General features: G+C 36.4%; 1 protein-coding gene across 1 annotated transcript in view; it reads right to left on the reverse strand.

Annotated features, from left to right (window-relative positions):
* The window catches only part of LOC122792226 (CUB and sushi domain-containing protein 2-like), a 1,050,635-nt gene that overhangs the window by 310,180 nt on the left and 720,299 nt on the right, over positions 1-20,156 (reverse strand). The window lies entirely within an intron of this gene.

The raw sequence follows: 20,156 nt of genomic DNA on the forward strand, positions 1-20,156 counted from the left end.
TCTCACACCTGCAATGTGTGACTGTTCATATTTCCAACCCAAAAATGTCAGAAATCAAATCTACAAACATAAACATGACCAAACAAGGTATTTCAGGAAAGTCGACATCTCAGGAATGTTGACTTTACCGAAAATATTACACTTCCGTTCAAGAGCAATGAATGTTTTTGCAGGGGGAAAGCCCCCCCTGCACATGGGTGGTTGTGCCCCCATTACCCCCTGCTACTTTTTATACAAACTCCAAAATCGCACTATCGTGAGGAAAAGGGTACATTTCCCGATCCCCACTATAGTGCGATCTGCATTCAAAATGTTGAATCCACAACAGCGAACGGTAGTATGCATTCGTTGTCATGAGTTCATCATTTTTTTCATTATTTTCAAATGTTGAACTAGGGCATTTAGTGTTTCCAGTTCGAATGCAGTCAGATCGCCCTTTTGATAGTAAACTATATATATATATATATATATATATATATATATACATATATATACATATATATATATATATATATATATATATATATATATATATATATATATATATATACATACATATATCAATTACCCTCACTGCAGCTGGACCTTTGTTTATTTAAATTACATCGACTCTCTCTGCTTTCACTTTTAGTCAGGTTGCCTAGATGACCTGCAGCAGCCTGAGACAATGGACACAGCTCATCACTACATTATACGAGAGCCAGGTGAGCTGCTCGCTGAGCCTCATTCCTGCCTCATGGATAACATGCAGAAGGAAGGAAGAAAGGACTTTGCAATACCAGACTGGTTTAGTCAAGTAAGTTGAGTAAACCTTTTTTTTTTTTTGGGGGGGGGGTTTGCTGGGGGTTGTAAGATATTCTTGCAACTCTCACACATACGTACTTAGACCATTGTCCAAGGTGTGTTTAAATGTTTTAACTCTCCTCATTTACACCACTGAAATTATTTTCACCTTTTTTTTCTTCTTACTATGTTATATACTTTGAAGGAACTATCATTGTGACTGTAGCTCACAACCACTTTATTACCTAGACACTCAAGATGCTGCCTGAACACATATCAAACACTGACTGAAGTGCTTTGCACATATGCAGCCTGCTTCCTTAAGGGGCACTGAGCACTTTTTTATAGTGCTTGTATGGCACTGTTTCATATATCACAGTGTGAATATCACAGAGCACTCTTCCTCAGACATCCACTAAAAATAACAAAATAACATAAGAAATGGAATGCCTGATTACCATGAGTAAAAATAAATAAAACCATAAATATATTTGTATATCAATTAACTGCTACTAGTGTTTTACACGTGATGATTCAGCATTGTTGCACATAGCCATTCACTCCTTTTATAGTATTGTGCAGTGATCTACGACTTACTTTTGCATTTATCTTGCATAGTTATGGTAGTGGGGCCTTGTGCAGTGCACATCTCATTTCCAAATCTCACCATCAGGAGTACCATCACTGTTATGGACATAAATGGTGCAAGCAAGTTTAGTGCTAAAATTATGATAGGTGTAATGCACTGTTGAAGGAAAATGTGTCTCATTGTGCACCAGAAATCTGAGAAGTTTAAATAAAATCTGCCCAAATATTGCAACAGGAAAGTTGAGATTTGAAGCCTAATATGACAGACAAGTGGAAGGACTGGTACCTTACATAGTTTGGAGCAGGATCCTTCCATCTATCCAGCCATTCAGCTACCCACAACTCGTTTTCCCAAGTGTTACATAATGATGTCACTTCACCAAGGATAATCATCTACAGCCTCTGTTCATACCACCTAGTGGCTAGTCCCGCCACGGTTGTTCTTTCTTATCACTCAAACACACACAGACACATGCACATGCACATACACACCTATGGCCAGTTTAGAGTGATTAGTCCACCACTACATGTCTTTGGAATGTGTGGGGAACTGGAGCGCCCATTGAAAATCCACATGAGCACAGAAAGGATGTGCAGACTCTACAGTGAACAAAGTTTGGGACAGTATGACTATTAGAAATAAAAGTTTATCAGGCATTACATCACATGAATAAATGTTAAACAGCAAAAATGAATATTCCTATCATTGAAAGGTAACAGTTTCTGCAGTGACTTGAGCATGAATTTCAGAAAGACATAGGCATAAGTGAAAGGCTTTGGAGTCGCTTGTGTGATACTACTATATTATGATCCGCCAAGGCATTCAGTCTGCAGTGAAGCAAAGAATAGAACAGTTTCTGCATGTCTTTAAAATTTAAGTTTAAATTCATCCGTTCATAAGTGACCTCAAGCAAGGGTTTGCAGTAGTCACTGGTTTCCCTTACTAAATCAAGGCCAGACAATTGGACATTTATTAGCATTTGTGTGAACGGACAGGTTACTGCCAAAGACGAGGGTCTGACCAATGTCAGAATAGCTAATCACTTTATATTTCATCAAACAGTTCTTCTTACCTGCCCTCCTGTTTTACAGTTTCCAATACTTTTAGTAGAAATATTAAGACACAAGTAATTGTCCTACATTTTATCTCAGATTTACTTCAGAGGTTATATTTCTGAATATGTTCCATGCAACACATTTCTACCAGAGCATGCACACTTTAATTTCAAGTTGTGATCTGCTTATATATTGTGTCACTGTGTTGACAATGCTTTTCAGTACTGTAGCTATCGCTTGCTGGCATTGATGTTGGCCACCATCTGCATTTTCAGCCATGATGATTTTTTTGTGACTCTGTGTGTCGCTCATGAAGTGTGAATTAAATGCATATGCATGCTCAGCTCTCCTGCTGTACAGTGGAATTCTGGCTATGCTGTTAGCTCGATACCATCTGCTTCATGTCATGGTACATTGTGAACATGCTCTATGGGTGGTGCAGTGCTTGCATTTAGCAAAATGAGTGCATGTCTGTGCGCTGCACACTTGCATCTGCAATTCTGCTTTCCTTTGTTGTGAAGACTTTATACCAGTGCTGTTTGCTCTTGACTATTTTTAGAAAGATACCTTACAAGCAGCAGGCCTGACTCAATTACCTCCCCTACATGTTTTGTAACACCAGAGAATATTCTTGATGTTTATAGCCTGGAATAAATCAGTATTTATCCAGGTGGTCAGTACTCTGTAATCCTTGGTAGTACATTGCTTCTTCACCATTTCCACTGGTTGGAAAATCAAATTTCAAAACAATGCCTGTTTTTTCTGATACAGCTTTTCTGGCACATGTTCCTCCTTTTATCATATCTTTATATGCACAAGGGCTTACATTTATCATCAAAACCACCTTTCTCAGCAGCAGACTTAAAATAACCATGCATTTCTGTCTTGTTTCTCTATAGCAATCTGTAAAACATTTTTTTTCACTGCATAGCATATTTAAATGCATAGTACACCTCATTAATTACAGGAACACTGCCCTTGCATTTTCTTTTAAATATATGCCAATACTATGGAATTTTATATTCTAATGACAACTCTTCTGCCAATGTTACTACATCCAGTTCTGACTGCAAAGTATATTATTTACAGAAAATATAAAACCAATTAGCACTTTGCATGCAACACTGTTAGTCTGTTGTGAAAACATGCATCACAAATCCAGCGTCATCCCTTCATTTAATAACTTACACACTGAAAAAAAATGTAAAAACTGAATATCTATGCTTAATTTCATACTGGTTATCACTACATACTAAAATGCATTAACCAAATATTTGAATCTCAGTAGTTAGGCCATTTATTAAATAGATGAGTCCTTTAGGGTTAAGGCTTGCGCTTTGAATTCACCTAGCTCAGCTTTAAAACTTTTTATCACCAACTCCAAATGTTTCTCTGCGAAAGAATGTCTTGTCTTTTCTTCTTGTTATCTACAGAGTTCAGCCATAGTCCTTAACCTCTCAATCAAAAATCAATGAAAAAGCCAAAACTAATCAGGGAATAATGTCCCAGATTAGGGGTGCTTATTAAATAACACTGTCAGTCGCTCATAAAATTGAGAGAATATAGGCAAGTTTATTATTACATACTTTTTTCTGAACAGTAAAGCATCTGTATTATCCATGCTTGACATTATTTAGTGATAATAATCCTGATTATTTTTCTGCAGAAGTACAAATACGTTGAGGAAGTGAGCAAATTTGCAGGTAAAATTTGAGACATCATGAAAATCAGAGTCAGCTGTCAGGTACGCAATCATAGCACATATGTTCCATATGTTCATGCAAAAAATATAAGCGATTCTTAGAACTAGGAAAGATATTTAAGTCCATAACTGTTGTATCTTGGAGAATTGTCTTTTTTGTGGGACAAAGATGTCGTAGTTATTATGTATAAGTAATGAGGGTGTATTACCTGGAGCCCCCATAATTGGTGGTATAGAGTGGCTTGGTTTCCTGTAAAAGATATCTTAAATGTATAACAAGAACATTTGCAGTTCATCTAATTTCTAGGAAATCTCATTTATTTTTTTAGAGGTTTTAGACTCGCACTCTCAAGTCTTTAACATCCAAGATGGCATCAGCCCCATGAAACCTGTGCATTAAACTTATCCTCCGAACCCTTCTACTGTTATCAACTATGGGGTCATTGAACTGATGGATTACAATGACTGCTTTGTAGATCAGCATTTTCAGTAAAATACAACCTGCATTTGTAAACACATATGCACACAGCCACACACAGACACACACACAGACACACACACAGACACACACACAGACACACACGCACAAAATTCACATACCTCCAGGAATGAGAAAGACTACTGCATCTAAGGAATAAAGGGAAGTCATTCTTTACTATGACCATCAAGAAGAACATATGATTTCAGCAATTGCTGACATAGGCAAGTTTTGGCCAGCTAACTGTTCAATGGTATTTTCCAACTTCAGCAAGAATGGCAGGTAGCACTGCAACAGGTATGAAAATAAACCTCACTTTTTGGAATGAAGGTAGAACTCACCAATATTTGATATGCCCAACAATGAGGCAAGCATGCGGCTTGCTGATGCACTGGTAATGTCAAAATATCCATCGCTTCTTGTCTACCTCTGAATTTCAGTGAGGTCGGTATAGAGAAAATTATACATCCTAAGTACTTCTCCATCCTTTGTCTTCTGTTTACCATATAAGGGACACACCAGAGTCAGCTGTAATTCTTAATCCTTGTTACTTTCTTTTACACCTCAATAAATAAACACCTTTTTGTGAATCAGTATTTCCTGACATCACCCATGAATCTTCCTGTGCTTCAGCTATTCTCCAGAGTTTATCCCGGTCTCCCCAGCCATACCCACCAGTGCTATGCTGTGTATGAGCCCACTGATAATTATGTCGGAGGGATACATGTTCATTTCTCTCTTCAGCTGGGTACATTCCTATTACTGCATTCTTTTGTGCTACTGCTTCCTGTCATTACCCCTGCCACCTTAACAAACACCTGTGCACATACAGTGACATGTTCCTCTGCTGATTATCACTTGCTGCACCAAAGACAGTTACTAGACCTCAACACCATGTTACAAAACTGATGGAAGGCAACCATATTCTTTGAAATGCATATGTATGGTGACAGCTCCATATACAATAAACCAGTAAAAATAGTTTGGTTTCAGTACAGCAACTGCATATTGCAAAGCTTTCCTGATTGTTTCAGGCTATAATGGACACTACTTTTGGCATTTCACGCTGCCAAGCAGGGTACAGGGTAATCCTATTCCTTTGACCCTCATATTTTACCTCTACTTACACATTAATGGTATCCCTTACACAATTTTACTATAAGAAAGAGTAGAACATTGAGCTCTGCCTCTATCTGTCCATCTGACAAACTGCAATTGTCCTGTTTCTGTCCACCAGTTGCACATTCACTTATCAGTTACCTTCCTGATCATATGATCATGTCTAAACATGATGGCTGATATAAATAATATAAGCAAGATTGGTGTCAGAATCAAACTCTATGACATCCCACTGTTACTATCTTATAACAGCGTCACTTAAAAGCTTGACTATACTGCAGTATGACAAGCATTAGACATTACTGGAGGTCATGACAAAGTTATTTGTGGAGATATGACTCACTATGGATTTTGGAAAGGAATGCAGATATTATTCAAATGACATTTATTAATCCAACACAAGCCAATCGATATATTTATAGAAGTAACAATAATTTTATTAGAGATGAGCACATCTTTTAATATAGTTAATCATTAGTGATAGAGGAGACGGCAGTGCTAGACAGAACTAGGAAATCAAAAGAACAGCCAGAGAAATAGCTAAAGGTAATGAAAGTACAGTTCAGCAAAGCACTAAGAAACTGGGGGGGGGGGCATAAAAGCGATTCATTCTTCTGGAATCTACTCTTGCCTTTCATCTCCTCAATGTCTACACTATGGATATGCACTAGGCATTATTCCCAAACAATGTAACTATACAGGTGACAGTAGTATATGCTGTACTGAAATAATTCTTAAATGTACATAGAAGTTATGAAAACCTAAACCTAGTTTATTACTGATCATTATACTACAATTTGTATTGCAATGTATTACTGGTCATTATACAATCCTTTGTATGGTCCTACATATTCCAGTTGGCTTAAACTAGTTTCTGACCATGAATGCATCCATCCATCCATCCATCCATCCATCCATCCATCCATCCATCCATCCATCCATCCATCCAAGCCCCCCTTTACCCATTTTTGCACATGGGGTTGGGGTACCACATCTCCAAAGAATATTTTCTAGGGACAATGCTCAGAACACTGGGTGGTTATCCCTGCCTTGGTTGTTCTTCCATATCACACACGTGCATTCACACCTGCAGCCAGTTTAGATTGCCCGATCCACCTACTGCATGATTTTTAGAATGTGGGAGGAAACCTGAGCAGCTGAAGGGGATGCATATGAATTCAGGGAGGACATGCAGAATTAGTACAAAAATCACCCTAGCCAAGTATCAAACCAGAGAAGTTCTTGCTGTGAAGTGACAACATTAACTGCTGTTCCACTGTGCCACCTCTAACCATGAGCAAATTCCATAATTTCTTCAAGAAAGAACAGTGGCAATGACATTTTAAATCAACAGAGTTTACCAAAGATAAGCCAATTACTAAAATTTCCCTTTTCTTGCTAAGCTGCACTGTCTGCTCACAATCACACAGTAAGACACTCATTCCAGCAGTAGAACAAGGATATAGAAAAAAAAAACATAAAGAGCCCCTTTGTTTTAAAAAACATTTTTATTTTGTTTTCATTATAAACATACACAAATGTACATATAATAACAATAACAAAACTATTTACAATATTTATATTCATCCATGATAAACAATCATTTTATACATGTGAAGTTATCAATATTTGTTCAAAGGATTTTCCAATTTTTGCCATGCATTTTTTTATCAGTAATGTTATGAGTTCTATAACAAATGGTTTGCAGTTCTTTTTTACAAACAACTTTTGCTAAATTAATAAAATCTTTAAACATCAAATCTTGTTTACTTCTCCAGTACAAAGTAATAACTATTCTGGCAATTGCAAGAATTGACCAGAGTAACTGAATCTGAGATTTAGGTATTACATTAGGTATAGGAACATTGAATAGGATTAGTGAGTTAGAAATATGACAGTTATCAGGCCATAAAGGATTTACAAGATATCTGAAGTCTTTCCAGTATTTAACAACATTTCTACATTCAGTGAACATGTAAACCCAGTTGGCCTCTAGTAATTCATCACATTTCCAACATTTACTTTCACTGTTTTTGAGTATAAGATTTATTTTACATGGAGTATAGAAACTCCTATTCATAAATTTCCATGTATACAATCTTCAATATAATGAAGAAGAGGTACCATATGTAGAATTCAATAACAATTTTTTGAATGTATCGGATATTTGTTCTCCATTAATCTTTACATAGTAATTCCAAAAATCGGAGTCAAACTTTATAGGGTGTCTTCTCTTAGTATCTTATAGATAGGTGAGATACTTATTTTTTGATTATCTGTCTTTTCAAGGCACCTAATAAAAAGAAACTAGGTATAGATTCAGTCTCTAGGTTAATTGATACTCTCATTTTGTTTTCTATAAAGTACCGTAATTAGTATATAAACAACTGTCTTGACTATTATCAAAACAACATGAAAGGGAGTTTAATGGTTTAAACTTTCAATAAACTGATGGCAGAATATAAAGTTATTTTCCTTTAATTTTTGCATCAAATTGATGTTGAAAGAATCTAGACAATCAAGGGAGTATGCTATAGGGAATATAAGAAATAGAAATTGTTTAATGTTGTAATTACAATCAATTATATTTTTAAAGTTATTAAATACTTGATTAATGCCATAAGAAAAATTATCAAACGTCTTACTAAATAAACAAAATTCATATAAAAGCCGATGAACTCTGCTTATTCCATATTGTTACTTAAATTGATTTTCTATAGTTCTGATATCAGTTATATGAATCTTGTCGATTGTTTTCCAGCCAGATGTATATGTAGGTGTGATCCAATGTAATATTACATTAATTATAACTGATTTGGAATAAAGATCTAAGCTAAGGAATGATATCCCATTACTGTTCCAAACTCTAATGTGCCATTTATATGCAATCCTAAGTTTTAAGGGGAACCATAAAAATGTAAGTAGCATGGAATCTAATTTTAAAATACATTTTTGGGTGGGGGTAGTATCAATGACTGTATATAAAACAAAATTTTAGGTAAAATTATCATTTTATTAAAGAGAGCCTATCCTTCATTGCGAAAAACATTTTTTCCATCTTTTGATTAGTTCATTAATGGTGGTTATTAAATGATTGTAGTTTAGTTTAACAGACTCTTTCCATGTACTCTTTATACTGACACCCAAATATTCTAATACATCATTCTCCCAATTGAACAGGCTATTCTCTCTTAGGTTATTGTTGCTCTTTTTGATAATTAGTAATGTTTTGGATTTATTATCATTAAATTTAAGCCCTGAAATTCTTAAGGTATTTATAACATCATGCAAAGAACCATCAATATCACCCAATGTTAACAACATATAATCATCAAATAATTGTATCTTAGGACATTAGTCCTTATTCATTTGAAAACCTTTTAAATTTTTCTTGTTTCTGATATACGTAGCAAAAGGTTCCCTTGAAAGAGCAAACAATAATGGTGACAAAGGACAACCTTGTCTAGTTCCCTTGAGGATTTCTAGTGGTGAGGATAGAAATGATCTGATTTTCACGTAAGCTTGTGCCCTGCTATAAATTCTCATTAATAAGTTGACAAAATCTGAGGAGAATTCAAAAATCAATTGGAATTCTTTGTAGAATCAAAAGCCTTTTCTATGTCTAGGCTGATAATAGTTTTTTTTTTTATTTGCATGCTACGTCTATTAATGATAGTAATTTAATAATGTTATATTGCACTTTTCTATGAAGAATAAACCCTGCCTGATCATTATGTATTAGATTAGGTAATATTTTCTTTATCCTATTAGCTAATATTGTTATGAAAATTTTATAATCAGTGTTTAGTAAAGAAATTGGCCTGTATGAATCACAAGATTTGGGGTCTTTACCTTGTTTTAATATAGGGGAGATAATTGAGTACTTCCACAATGGGGGTGTTATACATTTTTACTTAACTATAGTGAAGGCACTCATCATTTTCTTTATTATATATTCAGGGAAAATGTTATATAGTTCAGGAGTTATTCCATCCAGTCCTGGAGCTTTATTATCTTTTAAATATTTTATTTGCTCTTTGACGTCTGTTAGTGTTATTTGCTTATTTAACATGTTATTTTGTTTCATTGACACCTTAGTAGTTTTATTTTCTTGCAATAAAAATATTTAGTTGGCATATTGTGTGTACAAGAGATCAGATGGAAGGGGAGTAAGGCTAGGTGTATTGGAGGTGGGTTCAAATTGTTTTATCATAGTGTGGATGGAAGGAGAAATGGCGTAGGAGTTATCCTGAAGGTACAGTATGCTAAGAGTATTTTGGAGGTGAAAAAGAGTGTTGGATAGAGTGATGTTTATAAAGCTAGAAATTGATGATATAATGATGAATGTTGTTAGTGCATATGCTACACAAGTTGGGTGTGCGATGGATGACAAAGAAAAATTTTGGAGTGAGTTGGATGAAGTGGTGATGACTGTACCCAAGGGTGAGAGAGTGGTGACTGGAGCAGATTCCAATGGGCATGTTGGTAAAGGGAACAGAGGGGATGAGGAAGTGATGGGTAGGTATTGTGTTAAACAAAGGAATGCAAAAGATCAGATGGTAGTGGATTTTGTGAAAAGGATGGACATGGCTGTGGTGAATACGTATTTTAACAAGAGGGAGGAGCATAGGGTGACATATAAGAGTGGAGGAAGATGCACACAGGTGGATTATATCTTATGTAGGAGGGCCAGTTTGAAGGAGATTGGAGACTGTAAAGTGGTGACCAGGGAAGTGTAGTTAGGCAACATAGGATGGTGGTTTGTAAGATGACATTGGTGATCAAGAAGAGGAGGAGGAGTGTAAGGGCAGCACCAAGGATCAAATGGTGTAAACTGAAAAATGGTAATTGTGAGGTGGAGTTCAGGGAAGAGTTAAGATAGGCACTGGGTGGCAGTGAAGAGTTACCAAATAGCTGGGTAACTACAGCAGAGCTAGCAAGGGAGACTGCTAAAAAGGTACTTGGTATGACATCTGGACAGAGGAAGGATGACAAGGAGACATGGTGGTGGAATGAGAAAATACAGGAGAGCATACAGAGAAAAAGGTTGGCAAAGAAGAAGTGGGATTGTCAGAGAGATAAAGAAAATAGACAGGAGTATAAGGAGATGAGGTGCATGGCAAAGAGAGAGGTGGTGAAGGCTAAGGATAAGGCATATGAAGAGTTGTATGAAAGGTTGGACACTAAGGAGGAAGAAAAGGACCTGTACCAATTGGCTAGACAGAGGGACCGAGTTAAAAAAGATGTGCAGCAGGTAAAGGTGATAAAGGATAATGAGGGAAACATACTTACAAGCAAGGAGAGTGTGTTGAGCAGATGGAAAGAGTACTTTGAGGGGGTGATGAATGAAGAGAATGAGAGGCAGAGAAGGTTGGATGATGTAGGGATAGTGAATCATGAAGTGCAATGGATTAGCAAGGAGAAAGTAAGGATAGCTATGAAGAGAATGAAGAATGGAAAGGCTGTTGGTCCATATGACATACCTGTGGAAGCATGGAGGTGTTTAGGTGAAATGGCAGTGGAATTTCTATCCAGATTTTTTAATGAAATCTTGGAAAGTGAGAGGATGCCTGAGGAATGGAGAAAAAGTGTTTTGGTACTGATTTTTAAGAATAAGGGTGATGTGCAGAGCTGTAGTAACTACAGAGGGATTAAATTGATCAGTCACAGCATGAAGTTATGGGAAAGAGTAGTGGAAGCTAGGTTAAGAAGGGACATGATGATTAGTGATCAGCAGTATGGTTTCATGATGGCAAAGAGCACTACAGATGCGATATTTGCTCCGAGAGTGTTGATGGAGACGTACAGAGAAGGTCAGAAGGAGTTGCATTGTGTTTTTGTAGATTTAGAGAAAGTATATGACAGGGTGTCTAGAGAGGAGTTTTGGTATTATATGAGGAAGTCGGGAGTGTCAGAGAAGTATGTAAGAGTGATATAGGATATGTAGGACGGTAGTGTGACAGCGGTGAGGTCTGCAGTGGGAGTGACAGATGCATTTAAGGTGGAGGTGGGATTACATCAAGGATCAGCACTGAGCTCTTTCTTATTTGCAATGGTGATGGACAGGTTGACAGATGAGATCAGGCAGGATTCCCCATGGACTATGATGTTTGCAGATGACATTCTGATCTGTAGTGAGAGTAGGGAACAGGTGAAGGTGACCCTGGAGAGATGGAGATATGCTCTAGAAAAAAAGAGGAACTATAGAAAATCAATTTAAGTAACAATATGGAATAAGCAGAGTTCATCGGCTTTTATATGAATTTTGTTTATTTAGTAAGACGTTTGATAATTTTTCTTATGGCATTAATCAAGTATTTAATAACTTTAAAAATATAATTGATTGTAATTACAACATTAAACAATTTCTATTTCTTATATTCCCTATAGCATACTCCCTTGATTGTCTAGATTCTTTCAACATCAATTTGATGCAAAAATTAAAGGAAAATGACATGCAGGTGGTTGGTGTGACAGAGCAAGATGCAGAGGATAGAAGGAATAGAAACAGATGATCCGCTATGCTGACCCCTAATGGGAACAGCCAAAAGAAGATGATGATGATTATATTATCTGTCTCCAAAAGTGTTGTGTTATTATTTATATTCTCAGCAGGACTAAGACAGAATATATGTGTGTGAATGAGAGGGAGGATAGAGGAATGGTGAGGATGTAGGGAGTAGAGATGGCGAATGTGGATGAGTTTAAATACTTGGGATCAATGGTGAGTGTGGAAGAGAGGTGAAAAAGAGAGTACAGTCAGGATGGAGTAGGTGGAGAAGAGTGTCAGGAGTGATTTGTGACAGACGAGTACCAGTAAGAGTGAAAGGGAAGCTCTACAAGAGGGTAGTGAGACCAGCTATGTTATATGGGTTGGAGACAGTGGCATTGACAAAAAGGCAGGAGTTAGAGCTGGATGTGGCAGAGTTAAAGATGTTATGGTTTGCACTGGGTGTGACAAGGGTGGACAGGTTTAGGAAAAAGTATATTAGAGGGTCAGCCCAGGTTGGAAGATTTGTAGATAAAGCCAGAGAGGCAAGATTATGTTGGTTTGGACGTGTGCTGAGGAGGGATGCTGAGTATATTTGGGAAAATATGCTAAGGATTAAGCTACCAGGTAACAGGAAAAGAGGAAGGCCTAAGATAAGGTTTATGGATGCGGTGAGAGAGGACATGCAGGTGGTTGGTGTGACAGAGCAAGATGCAGAGGATAGAAGGAATAGAAACAGATGATCCGCTGTGGTGACCCCCAATGGGAACAGCCAAAAGAAGATGATGATGATTATATTATCTGTCTCCAAAAGTGTTGTGTTATTATTTATATTCTTATAGTAGTTTTTGAACACTTCTAATATGCCCATTAAGTTAGATACACTCTTAACTGAACCATCACTTTTATATTTAATCTCATTAATAAGATTTTGATTGTTTATTTTTCTGGATCTTACTGCTATTTTATGTAGATATTTGGGATTTACAGCATAAGCTTGTAATTTCAAATTTTCCAGGTTTATGGCTACCTGATGATTCAAAACTTCTAAGTATCTTTTATTTAACTTAGTAATTTTGTTATGTGCTACTTTGTTATTTGGTTTTGCGTCCATTTTTATCTTGTCTATGTTTTATTGTATGTCTAAAAGTTCTTTATCCCACTCTCTCTTTTTTAATAGTACCGAGATTTTATTCTATCATATATATAAACTTTAAAGGTGTCCCATAGTATAGCATCAGTCACTTCACCATTATCGTTTGTTTCCAAAAAACATGCCTGTTTCTTTCATTATCAATTCCCTAAAGACATTTAACTTAGTTATGTAAGCAGGATTTCTCTGTATAAATCTTAAATCATCTGTATGTGTAGGTAATGTAAAGTTTATAGCATTATGGTCCGAACGTGGGCAAGTCATTATAAATACATCACTTATCTTAGAGGATATAGTATTTGAGACAAAGACCTTATCAATATTTGTTTGCGTACCAAACCGATATGACTAGTGAGTATAGAATAAGGAATAATGTTATCTTAGACCATGTATATCTTTAAGGTTCATCTGGTTTGTAAAGTCATTTAACTTCTTGGCTTGAGATGTTAGTTTTATTTTACTATTTTTAGAAGTATCATTTCCTGATAATAGGCAGTTAAAATCACCTGTTGCTATAATTTCCCCTTTTGCATTTAAATAATCAGGTCCAGATATTTGTCAACATATTTAGTACTCAGTCCTGGTATCCAATATGTATTAATCAAAGTATAATATTTCCTATTGACTTCCAAAATAACTGTGCTCAGCATCCCATCTTTATCTGAAATCGTATCTATAATTCTTGGCATAGTATAAGTATTTTTCCATAGAATAAGAGTGCCCTTCTCTTAGTCCTAAAACATGAATCAGCCAGAATGGTATAGCCATTGAATTAGTATTTTTGAAGATCTTTTTTTAATAGATGGGTTTCCTGTAAAAAGATGATCTGGGCTTTATGCATTTTGATATATTTAAGCAAACCAGCTCTTTTCACATTATTGTTCAAACCATTAATATTTTTAGTGATAAACATTTATAAGCCATTGACTATAATGTGTATGTTATTACTAACTGAAAGACCTTTTTTCTGTGTTGACTTGAAATCTACTGAAAACTTATTTATCATGGATGCATAACATGTATTAAGCACTACTTTCAAAAACACAAAACTATTTGCAAACAAATACATGAAACATAACGTTTCTGGTTTAGTTAAAATTTTAACTAAACCATCCATCCACCACCTCTCCAATACCAAATGACACAAATTATCCATCTCTGCTTAGAATATAGTACAAAAACAAAAAAAGACAAGCATTATGAAAGCAACTAAAGAAATATGAATCCATGAAATATACATTAGAATGCGTGTCCACTATATATGAAGCTATATGATATATGTCACATATGATAATAGCACCTCTAATACATAGATATGTCAGAAATACACATCAGATCAAAGTATGTATAAACATTTGAAGCTGAAGGTTAAGAAGATTGTCATTATTTCCAAGACTTTTCAAGAAACATCAGATAACCATTTTGTCAGTCATCTAACATTTTTCATCTAAGGATATAATGAATATATATATCACACTTCTTACAACATAACTATTATATTTTGCAATTATACACATATTACTCATATGCATTAACAATATCTATGTTGACATCTTTCATCAGGAAGTGGGGAGAGAGAGAGAGAGAGAGAAAGAGAGAGGAATATATATATATATATATATATATATATATATATATATATACATATATATATATATATATATATATATATATATATATATATACACATATATGTATATATGAATAACTTATATTTAGCTATCTATAAAACACCATTAATGTACTGCATTGCTGTTTAAATGTATCTAAACAACCAGTCTAAACATCTATTTAGAAACACTAATCAGAAACACCTTGTTACCTCACCACTGACCCACTAGAAAAAAATGCACTGGTATTAAGTCAAATTATACTATCAATGAAGAATTAGAAGACATATAATCATTTGTAGTTATTTAAAAGGGAAAAGTATGTAAAGTACGTATACTGGGGAAAAGAGGTAAAGGAACACTGGTAACAAAAAAGAACAGGAAGAAAGAAGAGAGAGAGAGAATGTTATTTAAATACTTAGTACTAGATGTAATTAGAAGACGTAGATACAGGAAGGAAATGAGAAAGTTAATAATAAAAATGATTCACATTACCTTACAGCTAGAGACTTTCCAGAATCAAATATATTATGATTCATAAAACAAAGCATTTAAAATTAGAAGGAATGTATTAATTTATCCTTTAGTTTCTTAGTTTTGTTTGCTCCTTCGTTCACAGACCATCCATTTTTTTGTTGCCTGTCTCTTCAAACTCTGGGATGACCATTCCATTTCTTCTATGTCCGACAGTATTTTCTTCTTTTGGATAAATTCTACTGCTTCTAGTAGAGAATCAAAGATCTTCACTCCTTCTGCCAAGGTGATTTTTATTCTTGCCGGAAAAATAATTTGAGCTGTAATATTGTCTTTTTTCAAGGATTTAATTAGAGGAACACACTCCTTTCTTCTGGATATCACCGTAGAGGTGTAGTCATTGTCAAAATGAATAACGTTTTCACCCATCTTGATAGGAGAATTAGTCCAAGCTGATTTCAACAATAAGTCCTTGTCTTGTGAGGAAAGAAATCTAACTATGATAGACCTGGGGTTAGATGAACTCAGAGATGAACCTGGATTTGCCAGGGAACGATGAGCCCTCTCAATTCCAAAAGAGAGGGACTCAGGCATTTTAGTGCTGATGAAAATCACTTATTGAGGAATTGTATCATATTAGCACCCTGTTCTTTCTCAGGAATTCCATATATTCTTATGTTATTCCTCCTTGATCTACTTTCAAGGTCTTCCAGTTTCTCAATCAGCCTGGTGTTTTGTTTCAGAAGAAATTCATTGTGATGTTCATTTTCTGTCACTCTAATATCTAGTTCAGCTACTGTGTCCTCAAAGGCAAGAATCTGTTCAGATGGTTTTTTTACTATTCCATTTAGAAGTTCCAGTTGTTTACTGCATTCTTGTTTGAAAATATCTATTTTGTTTTAAAATTTGTCCATTTTTAGTGACAGTTCTTGGATCTTTGTTATTATAAGATGTAGTTCTTTCTTTACTGCACTGTCCTGGTGTGGGTTCTTCATGTTGCTCATCTTGAGATCTCCAGTAGAAAATCTCTTGACAGGAATAATTAAAAAATTCTCTTGACTATGTATTAAATTTTAGAAAATAATAAAGAGTCTACGTTAATCTAAATTTTAGTATACTTTTAGTTAGATTTTTCTAAAAATTAAAGTATATTTCCTGTCAGGATAGTAAAATCAATGCAGATCTATGGATTTCTGCTTCTATCACACTGGCATCTTGGCCACACACCCCCAAGAACTACTTCATGTCATATTCTCTAATGTTAGTACAAAACTCAAATGACAATGAAGTCTAGAAGTACAAATATAACATCAAACCATTAAGTAACAGAAAACAGATATTGTATTGTCTTCATTCATATCATCAGGCTCAGTTTACTTATTTCAGCACTTGACACATGTGACTTTTCTTCCATGCATTTCCCTACCTTAAAGGCAAACCCTGCTCAGTGGTCTGTAACAGCACAGCTCCAGAGAGGCTTTGCTAATTATCTACTCACCATATGTCAGTAGAAACTAAAACAAAGCATTAGAGGTTCACACAACAATCACTGCAAATGGCTTGTGTTCAATAATCAAACCTTTTCACCATTTTGACTGTGTGTGTGTGTGTGTGTGTGTGTGTGTGTGTGTGTGTGCATTGTGTGTCTGTGTGTGTGGGTGTGTGCCCTTATGTTTGCATGTTTATGTGTGTTTGTGTGTGTGCTTGTGTTTGTATGTTTATGTATGTATATGTGTGTGTGCTTGTATGTTTATGTATGTGTGTGCGCTTGTATTTGCATGTTTATGTATATGTGTGTATGTGTACTTGTGTTTGCATGTTTATGTATGTGGCTGTGTGTGGCTGTGTGTGTGTGTGTGTGTATGTGTGTATGTGTGTGTGTCTGTGTGTGTGCATGCGCCCTTGTGTGTGTGTGTGTGTGTCTGTGTGTGTGCATGCACCCTTGTGTTTGTGTGTGTGTGTGTGTGTGTATGTACTTGTGTTTGTATGTTTATGTGTGTGTGTGTGTGTGTGTGTGTGTGTGTGTGTGTGTGTGTGTGTGTGTGTGTGTGTGTGTGTGTGTGCATGTCTACTACCATGATACATGGGTTAATAGGAGAATACTAGTGCAGTCAGGTCTGCAGCACAGAGTTTGATTCAAAGTCATAGTAATGAGTTCCAAAGGTGGCATTTCTCTATGAGTTCAATGAAAACACATTTTTGCGAACTACGTTTTAACAAACTATAAAACCACAAACAGAAACACTAGAAACACATTTTTGCAGGGCGGCAAGCCCCCCTGCTCCCCTCACCACACTACTTATATATACCAATTCCGAGTTTGCACTACAGTCGGGAAAAGAGTATATTTTCTTATCCTCAATATACAACAAATGTAAAATAAAAATAAATAAATAAAAAATATCATTGCTGGAGCCTTCCTGTTTGTCCTGAAAGAGTGCTCTTCAAACTATCTGGAGATATACAGAGCTGAGTATATTTTTCTGGACTTCAGAGTTGTGTACTGGTAATTGTTGTTTGACTAATTTTATATAATTGCTGGCTGACTTCAGAGTTGTGCACTGTTATTTTTGCTTCACTGTATAGTTTTTCAGATCTCTGCCGAAGGTGTTGGTTTTCCCATATCCACCCTCCCTATTCCTGTGTTTAAATTTGGAGGTTTTTGCAGTGGCCCACCCCCACTGTAGATTTGATCTGGGACACTCCCCTCAGTCCCATCTCTTTACCTCATTCTACCTAATAGACTCATTCTCCATTGTTTTTAGTCATTTTTAATTTAATTGCATTTTTTAAACTGTTTGGTCTAACATTGCTACATACTCAAGTGTGCTAGCTTGCACTGCATTTAAATTGTTTCGACTGCTGTTTTAGCTACTTTTCTGTATATATATATATATATATATATATATATATATATATATATATATATATATAAAATAAAAAAAAATACCTTTCCTGTAACTAGTGTAGTCCACATTCAGATTTGCTGTATCCAGGACTGTATGTAAGCTTCTGAGCCCCCCCCCCCCAAGCTTTCTGTGTTGGAGGGAAGCCTTCTAGCTTATCAGTGGGAATGGTAAGCACTAGGTAACCTATCTACCACATAAGGAGTGGTTCTGGCCCAGAAATTGTAGTTATTGGCTGTTTGGGCAGTTTTTCCATCTCTCTCAACTTTCTGATTTAAAAGCCCACATTTGCACTTGTTTCCCCCCTTTCCTGTAGCTAGTTTAGTCCAGATACAGATTCTTACTTTTAGCACTTGAATTTGCTTATTCGTGATCAGCACTTGTTCAGAACTTGTAAGCACTAAATAACCTACTAATTACTACAGCACTCAACCTTCCTCATTACCTAGAGGAAATCAGTTTTGGTACTTACTTTCCTCACTTGCTTAGACAAAAACAGCTCTTGTACTCACTTTCCTCACTTATCTAGAGGAAAATAGTTTTTTTATTCAGGCATGTCCAAGGGTCAGCTCCCAGTGTTCACTCCTGTCTATCTGATGAATCTGGGCATCTTGGGGCAATGTAGAAATTGCCTCATGTACACAGACAACACTCTCCTCCTACCACCCAACACTACAACCTGTGAGAGATGCACTTATTTAGCCAAACTGGAGGTAAAGCTCTCACCAATCAAGACTGAACTTAACAGTCAAGAGGAGAAGGTAAACACTTGCACCACACACTCATCACAGTCTCACTAAATCTACACCACCAAAATCCACACATAGAAACACAAAAACATTCGCGGAGGCTCTCAATAATAATCTGCTCAAGCAACAGAGACCTCCAAAGCAGAAATGCAAGCAACCTCCACTCCCCAACACAACTCAAATGACACATAGCCCGCAGACTCAGTGTGCCACTCAACCACAGCCAATAAGGCAAAACAATGTACCCAACACACTAGTCATAGGCGACTCTATAGTCAGGCACACTGATGTCCCACTCACCAGGCTAAACAAGGAGAAGGTTACTGTCAGCTGCCTGTCAGGTGCCAGGATCCGCCACATAACCTATGCACTCAGGTCACTCCACAACAAGTACAAATATGACTCTGTCATTGTCCATGTTGGTGTGAATGACCTGAGACGTACCTCCCTGGAATACATGAAAAGAGACATGGAAGAGCTCTCCGATCTTGTAACCCAGGCAGGTATGACCCTAGCCCTGAGTAGCATTCTGCCATCACCCAGAATGATGCCACAGTACAAGGACAAAATGATTGACTTCAACAATTGGCTAAGCTTCTAGTGCCATTCTAAAGGGATCCAGTATCTGTCTGCCTGGGATGACATGGTCGACAGACCACGATGCTTTTCCAGAGATGGCCTGCACCTGTCAACCCTGGGATTCTGGATACTGGCTAAGGTTCTTGCCGCCCCTATAGTGCCTTTTTTAGGCAGGGTTCAAATGACAAATTCACCACCATAACAGGAACAGGCAAGCAAAAACTGAGGGTGATACTACTCAATGCTAGAAGTCTAAATCTCAAAATGCACTCACTCAAGGCACTCCTTAAAATGGAGAACATCGATATCTGTGCAGTGACTGAGACCTGGTTCAAGGCTCCAGATAGCACCCCTGCACTGCCAGGCTATAACTCATACCACACTTTTCGGCCATGTAACCTGGACTGGAACATCAAAGGCGGAGGTGTGTCCATATTCATTAAGGATATCCACACCTCCAGGCTAGTTG

The sequence above is a fragment of the Protopterus annectens genome, chromosome 1.part2, assembly GCF_019279795.1.
Source record: "Protopterus annectens isolate FY-2018-M chromosome 1.part2, PAN1.0, whole genome shotgun sequence".
Classification (NCBI taxonomy): domain Eukaryota; kingdom Metazoa; phylum Chordata; order Ceratodontiformes; family Protopteridae; genus Protopterus; species Protopterus annectens.